The following is an 8,630-nucleotide window of genomic DNA, read 5'->3' as shown; positions in this document are numbered from 1 at the left end:
CAAAGGCAGAGGGTCTAGTTTTTTGTAAGTTGTTTAATCAAATTGTGGAGATACTTAGATGTTTAGGACTTCATTGAAATAGAGTAAATTAGGTCAGAGTGGAATGAAAAATGAATATGGGAAGCAGAAAATTTCCAAGATTCCCATATAACCAGACAGAAGTATAACCTGGAGTGTTTATCTCCCTGTAAAGTTTGGCATCTTCCAAAAATGATTTTGAGTTTGCAGTCTTTCCCTTGTGTTCCACAGGACTTAAAAGTAGAGGAGATATTTTAACAATGGCCATTTTCTAATATAATTAAGACATTTTCTTTGTAGCATTTTTACCTTTACTAATTATCAGGGAGACTTTGATGAAGCAAATGAATACAGGTGTCTAGAAGTGATAAAGCCAACAGTAATGGAGGTGAACCATGTTATAGACATTTAGACAAAGAGTAAATAATTTCTGTGCCACTTACCATTATATTTGGTGGAGTACATTTTTAATTTTGCATTTAAATGCATATGTCATTTTGAAATTTGTGCATTTCACAGCATTTGGGAAAATGAACAAAAATATATGTGTTGGTCATCCCATTTCCACATCTGCTATGTACAACATATATATGCTTACTAATGTATAAGTTTATGGTATAGAAGATTTGGATTTATTGGCAGCTGTGTGACTTGAGCAAGTCATTATGCTTTTCTGGGTGTGTTGTTTTTCCTATTTGTAAAAGAAGAGGTTAAATAGAGTAGATCCTCTTAAGGTTCTCTTTTAGCTCTAATTTTTTGTTTATATAAATTTACTCTCAAGATGGCTCATACTCTTTCTGGGGTCAGAGGACATACTTAAGCATTGGATTTGAAATACCTTTCTTGATAGTAGCTGATCCAGAGGGTGGAGAGTGGAACAGAAATCTCTTTCCCTTCCTATGTTTTACTGAGTTAGAGTTAATAAAAATGTTGGTGTCACCAACATAGAAGTTAGGGCAATAGCTGTTCAGCTTTAACAAATAACTGGCCCAGTCCCCAACATAGCTAGACCTCCACACAGCTAGTGACGTTTTAATCCCAAGGTACAAAGATAACCCTGAGAAGATCTGAAAAGGAATGTACTGCCCATGAAATAGGGCACTTATTTCTTTGAGTAGTAGAGACTGGCTGCTGTGATTCGTACACATTCTCTCTTTAGAACATAACTGGGAGGTGACTGTCTAGACCCTCTGCCTTTTGAATCACTTAATAATCAAATACTTTTTCAATAAGGACTATACAATTCTTATTATAGAAGTTAGGACAGTAGCTGTTCTGCTTTAACAACTAACTGGCCCAGTCCCCAACATAGCTAGACCTCCACACAGCTAGTGAAGTTTTAAGCCCAAGTTACAAAGATAACCCTGAGAAGATCTGAAAAGGAATGTACTGCCCATGAAATATGGAACTGCTTTCTTTCAGTAGTAGAGATTGGCTGCTGTGATTTGTATACATTCTCCTTTAGAACATAACTGGGAGCATGACTATACCTAGCTACCCTTTTCTGACAGGTTGATAAGCTGCCAGAACAATTATACTTAGGTTATCATAAGTATATTGCATTCAGGAGAAAGACTCATCTTTCTCTTGTGATGAAATAGGGCCATGTATTAGGTTTTGGTGCCATCAATATTAGAAATATAATCCAGATTCTATTTATTATTCAGAGTGAATTTGCCCATTGGAAAAGTTGGATCTGTTACTTTAGAAAACTTCCTTCTGGAAAGCAATCTGTTTTTTATGTCAGGGAAATTTATGATAGCCCTACTTAGCAAAGCAAGAGAAAAGTTGTATTTTTTAATAAATGATCATTCAGATATGAGCAAGAAATTATTTTGGGACCATGTCTTGCCAAATGGGTCTTGATTCAGCTTGTTCTCTTAATAACTTTTCCCTGGATAGATCTGAGCTTTATTTTTCAACTCCCTCTCTTCTCCGACCCCTGCCCAATTTGTCTCTTTTTCATGTGGACTATTTTGACCATCAGTCGATGAAGCTAGGCTGGAAATGAGAATCAATTCAAATAACAGAAACTACACTGTCAAAAAATATGTTTTGGGGGCATATTTACATTGTTTTAAAATGATTCATTTCACTCTCTTACTAGAAAGTAAACATGAATTTAGATGGATTTCTATAGCTGTTGACATTTACAAGAACAGAGTGACACTAGCTTTCCTACTCTTCTCAGCGTTACACTATTAATTTAATCTCCAGAATGCAGACTTAGGGCTGTTTCAGGTCAAATGTTAGAGTGTAAATTGGGGATACTTTTCTGCTAATGTTGGAAAAGCCACCCCTGTTCAGTAGGTTATCACACAGTTGTTATTAGGTCTAATGTGATGGCCATACACATTACAGACTTCATTTCTAACCTGCATTTTTATATACTGATGAGGTACTCTTAAGCTGTATAAAACAATTTGTTTGGATGTATAAATGCAGAATTCTTTGAAGACTGAATTTGGTTCATGTTTATAGTTCTAAACATGGGTTTAGAACTATAGGGTTCTTTGTTGTCTGGGCCACTTAATACCACTTGAGTTAGTCAAACCATTGGAGTCTCACCCACAAGGCAATATGAACATAGGGTTCTTTGTTGTCATATATGTAACATAAGTTTACACATGCAATTCCACTGTCTCCAATGAATATTAGAAGTGCAACCTCAATCAGGTTATCTAGATGTAAAATTGTTTTGTTGCTTTTATCAGAAAGCAATTAATTAAAATGAAGGTGCTCTTTTTATATTTCAATACCTCAACAGGATGTTATTTTTCTCATAAAAAATTTCAAATCCAGGCTTTTAGAAATGCTTTTGAAAGCAATAATGATTAAAGCTATCAACAGTAGATAGGACCCTATAAATATATCAGCTAGTTATTTTTTCTTGCCAATATATGAAATGTAGTGACTATTCGTTAGAGTACAGAAGTTTTTAAAAACAGTACACATCCTAAATACTAATCTCAATGCTATCAAAATGTAAAATGTAAGTTAACTGAAATACAGAAACACACAGATTCTCATTGTCCAGTTTCTTGGCTTTTTCTCTTTTGTCCAGTTCTTTTTCATCTCCTTTTCTGGTGACTTAAGCAGCTTTAAAGAAAAACAAATTTATTTTTATTTTGAAGGGTCGAACACTCTCGTCTGACTCCATCAAAAAGAACAGTATACTAAATATTCTAAATTTAGGCTATTGAAGGCCTTTATCTCTGCAGGTACTCAAACTTTCAGGTGAACAACTAGTGCACAAGAGCACTAAAAGGATGCTGCTAATGTGAAAGTGTTACCCACTCAAATGAAGAGGTTTAATCACTTTGTGGCAATAGGATCAAGGCTCCTTTGGCTTGAAATGCACTAACCTTCAAGTGAACCAGTGCACACTTCCATGTATGCCTTCTGTACCAAGGCAACATGTTTCTATAACTTGATGCAAAAATATGCCACAAATTTAAAAGGGTAGGCAGGTCACTAATGTGAGATTGTTTTTATGTTGTACTTGAAATGACAAATACTTTGGTCATCAAAGGAGTGATCCATTGCAAGAATAATTCTGCCTTGAGCCTGAGAGTAACATACTTATGATGGCACAATTGTACTATTAGAGGTGAACAGCAAGAATTACTTGGCATTTGGTTTAAAAATTAAAATACCTCATACAATGGAACAGTGAAGTCCCATCTGTACTGAGCAGGAACTCTATTCAGTGTCATAAAGATACGACAGAATGCAATTCCAAAGTAAATATGGTTTACAAAGTCCAAATTGCTAAGAAACATTTTCTCACACTACTGCTATAAATCTCTCTAGAACACCCCCAAGTGTTGGATATTCAGAGAGATTCTTAGGCAAAATCAAAGAATTTCATGTCTCAGAGTGAAGGCTTCATACATACATAGGCTCATCTCAGGGTGAAGGTTTCACACGAGTCACCAAGCAAAAGGCAAATCACACAAGACTTAAGCACGAGGTGTTTCAGCACAGCCGCTGCAAATGACAAGTCCAACACTAAGAAAGCACCATTGTAAAGTGAGGCTACCATGTTCAGGTTTCACTGGAAGTGTTCTTATTTCTCTAATGGACATCTTTGTTAGGAGCCAAGATGCTCATTACGCTAATAAGAACTTTAATGAACATCTGTAGCACAGCTGTCTCTACCTCCTGTCTTGCTATGGTTAAGAATAGCAAGTCAGGTCACTTGTGGCACGGCAGACAGAGCGACTGCTAGAAAGAATTAAATGGGAACCTCCACACCCTGCCACCAATGAGTCCTGGAGAGCCTTGGGGAACCCTAGCCACATAAACTATATTCTGAGATGGTAGGAGACCCTGTTACCATCTCTGTGGCACATTTTCTTTCTCTGACATGGTAGGTCTTAGTACTTCACCAGGAAATTTTTTGGAGCAAGAGCTGCCTAAGCCATGCCCTCAGAAGGGAAGCAGTAAGGCTGGGAGCTTTCTACAAGTTTTTCCCTTCCTAAGTGCAATGCATTAATCACAGTCTGCTGCTCACAGATTCCCAGGTAGATGCAAGAACATAATGGGGGGAATCGTGAGAAGGGAAAGCAGGGAATGCAGGATATTTATCCCTAGTATTCCCACAGGGAGGCTAGTTATGATAGGCACATAAACAGAAGACAAAGAGCTATGTATGCATGGTTGTCCTCTAACTGTCTATTGGTGAAGCTTCTGGGTACACAGCACATCAGGAAGTCATCTGGGCTTTCTCTAAATTAAAAATTTATAGCAGTTAAGCTTTAAGAAGCCTCAAGTCAGTCTGAATGGGTTTTCTACAGGTAAGACTACCATCAACACCAAAAGGGTTTAACGAAGACCTGGGTGTGAGGCATGATAGTAGGTGCTCTGTATCATGTACTTGGTCCTTACATTTTTCTGATTCACAGCTTGTAACAGGAACCTGTGAACCTGAAGACAGTGGAAAACAAACAGATGAGGCAACTTCATGTATCAAATATGAAGGAAAAGCTGAATAAAAACCTGTAATTCATGCCAGCCAGCCCTAAGCCTTTATTTATGAAGAATAGAGAACAATAATCCAAAAAGTGAGTATCTACAATGGTAAAAATAATACATATCTGCACCGAATATGTAAACTACTTAATCCTTTAAAATTATCTTAAACTAAAAAAAAAGAATGTTATAGGAAAGATTTCTATTGGTTTACCTCCCCCTCCCAAAAAGACAAAACCAAAACCAAAACACTATTTACACCAACACAAGGTGCATGCGTATATAAAGAAGTAAATACATGCAATTTTCAGCAACATGCATTCACTTTAAGTTATTTTCATAACTTAATCTTTGGTTCATCATTTAAATTGTCCCTTTCTGGAACACTATCTTCCTTAACTTTTCTCTATCTTTCCTTTTTTGTTTCTCTTCTTCTTTCCAGTTTATCCTCTCTTCTTCTCTTTGTCTTTCTCTTTCTATTTCTTGTCTCCTCCTTTCTTCTTTTTTTCTCTCATTCTCTAGAAAGAAATATCAACACAAGCCTTCAAACAAGATAATCATCACCAAAAACTCAATCCCAAAGGTATGATGTGCACCCACTAAAATGGATCATCTTTCCTTCCTATGTTCTACAAGTGGCATTCTATCTCCTTTACCCCCTCCCCACCCCATTCAGAACATGAGAGAGAATTAAGACCAAGGCCTGCTAGTGGCAGAGTCTCCTACTGCTGCCTTGTGCTATTTCCAGAAATTTTCAGAAAATCAAGAGAGTGGACTCTCTGGGTTTGCAGAGTGAATCCCTGGTCCAACAACCAGAGTGAAGGAAAAGGCCAGAGAGTGAAGCCAATGAGCTAAATCTTTACAGAATAATGGTAGAAAAAGAAACTATTTATCCTATAGTATCCCAATGCTCTTACATTTACAGAATGCAAACAATATATAAAAGTATTGAGAAAACTATAAAAACAAAAGGTTTACCTACTTGTCTTTTCAGGAAACTCAAAAGTGGGGTTGTCTTTTTAGCTACATAAATGTAAACATATTATTAATAATACTTATCAACCCCTAGAAAGGATTCCATTTTCTGACATTCCCTGACAACCACCAAGGTGGGAAAATAAGACCCCTTAACAGAAAGTTCACAGCTATACTGTCAAACAGATGTCTTACAGTATTCTATTTCAATTGTGAAGGTTTAAAATACTTCTGAAAAAGTGAAGAAATTCAAATGAAAACAGTACAATTATTTCAAAAGAGAAATTCCCAGTGTCAGTGAGAGTTAAGCACAAAAGATATTCTATTTTTTTCATATGTCACTATAAATTTGTTCAACTGGGAAGAAATTGGAAGAAGGGACTAAAATATCCTTTTGACACCTATTTCCATTTCTGTAAATTCATTGTAACATTAGAGATAAGCTTATACTATGCATCCATTAATAAAAACCAAGTTTTAGAATAATATTTATTTCATTTTTCAATATTCTGAACAATGCTATTTAGTCTCAGAGCTAGCGTTTTGAAAACACACTTCCTTTGGATGAATTCCTAGGACTACAAATCCTGTGTCAGAGGCTATGCTTATGTTTAGAGCTGATACATTAGCAACAGTGTATTAGAAACCAACATCCAAACTAGAATTTCTTAAGAGGTTTTCAATTTTGCAGTACCTCATTTCATTTTTTGATATTTTCAGGTCAAGAAAAAATTTTTAGGAATGTGAGTTTATTAGAAGAAAACACCAATTGATGTTCAAAGGCTTACCAAAATCTAAAGGTCCCGTGAGTCTCTTAACTTTTTATACTTATGTTCATTTGTGTGGCACTAAATAAAGGTCACAGAGAATTTCTCCCGTCTTACCAATGCATTCTCATCCTGTGAGGCTGGTATTATCATTCTCATTTTACAGTAGAAGAAACACAGTTTCAAGGAACTTAGTGCCTTCCCAGTGGCCACACAGCTAAGCTAGGATGGAAGTGGGAGTCACACAGGTCTTCTGAGGAAAAAGAATGCTTTAATTCCTCCTGCCCACTTACTATTAATTCTCTATTTTTTGCTTCCATTTCCTCTAGCAGTGTTTCTGGAGTAGATGTTATTTTCTCATTATCTGCAACATAACATTCCAAAAATGTTCTATATTCTGGATCTAAATAATTGTTTTAAGTAAACAAAATAGGAAATATTACCTAGGATGTTTATCAAAGGTGGTAATTTTCTACTTCACTGAAGATTGAAAACCAACCTAACCATACCCACAAGATAAACCTTTTAGAGCTTTACTGGTCACTTAACTCTCAGAACTCCTGATATCCACTAAGGGAGTGTGGGACTAACATGGGGTCAGGGAAAATGAGACACAGCACATTAAAACAGAACTTCCAGGGTTGTTAGTTGGCTTTTAAAATGCACTATTCCTACTAATCAGTCACACTTACGGGAGAACTGAAAGTCAGTTATGGGAACTTCAGAGGGTACTATGTATAAGCATGTAGCAATTCCTGTATGGGTATATCTCAGTTTAAGTGAACTCAACAAATGCAACTCAGTTGTTCAGCAAAAAGATAAATTGGGTGTATGTCCTAGCTGTGGCACTGGAGGTGATGTTAATTCCTGGAGTTCTTTCCTAGATATGTCTGACATCAGAAAGGGTAACAAACCCGAGTCACCCTATTGCTTATACTTGGGAGTTTCTATGCACTCTGGAGCATGTTACTTGATCTGGTCTTCCAGGCCTGAATCTGTGATACAACCAATAAGCAATGGTGTCTTGAGTCTTTTGTTTTTTCTACAAAATAACCATTATAGTAGTAAATAACGAAAATAAAATTAGATGATTCTAAAATAGCAGTGTGATACAAAAAATACTGCAGCTAAGTCCTTATCCAACATAACAAATTATGGAGAGCTCAGAATCTGGATCCAGTTTACCTTAAATGGCAATTATTAGTTTTTCAGTTCCTGTATTTCAGTTAAATGTAATTCCTAGGCATGCAGTTAACTGCATATTTAAAACAGAGAAAATAGGACTGGCCACTTCATCTACTTTATGTTAACTTACTTGAGTACAGAACATTTTCTATCACAGCTCTCAATGGTAATTCCTCCTCTTTATAAGAATAATGGAAACCAGAAGTCAAAAATATTATCATAAAAATGGTAATAAAAGGCGTTAAGGAGTTGCTATACTTTGAAACATCTGAATTTTTCCACTGTGTTCTAATCAAAATACCTAAGCTGATTTACTGCTCAAAAGACAGCAATAGATTGCTTAATTGTGGAGGAATGAAATGCTACCAGCCAAAGAGAGTGGAAATTATAGAGGAACCCCACCTACATTCTAACAATTAAGCAAAGTTTTCATCAGTGAATTACATTTCTCATGAACTTTATTCCATGTTTCACTATTTAAAAGACTGGAGTCCAATTAATTCCCACAAAGGTAATGTATTTTCAAAACCCAATGCAATAGTTTTACATAACTAGAACTATACTGTACCATCATCGATAGTCCCAACTTTGGTAACTCTTTTCTTAGTCTTCTTTTTTTGCAGCTTTTTGAAAAGTTGCAAATTCTACTATAGCAGGATATTCCTGACCTGTTTAGAAAAAATACCACACTTGCTACAACAAAGAAAATAT

At 35.9% G+C, this 8,630-nt stretch overlaps 1 pseudogene; it reads right to left on the bottom strand.

Moving 5' to 3' along the window:
* Positions 1-5,489: 5,489 nt before the first annotated feature.
* LOC130682188 (regulator of nonsense transcripts 3B-like) overlaps positions 5,490-8,630 on the bottom strand; it is a 48,716-nt pseudogene continuing 45,575 nt past the window's right edge.

The sequence above is a fragment of the Manis pentadactyla genome, chromosome Y, assembly GCF_030020395.1.
Source record: "Manis pentadactyla isolate mManPen7 chromosome Y, mManPen7.hap1, whole genome shotgun sequence".
NCBI classification, from domain to species: domain Eukaryota; kingdom Metazoa; phylum Chordata; class Mammalia; order Pholidota; family Manidae; genus Manis; species Manis pentadactyla.
The sequence above is the reverse complement of the archived record's forward strand: the minus strand, read 5'-3'. Positions and strand labels throughout refer to the sequence as shown.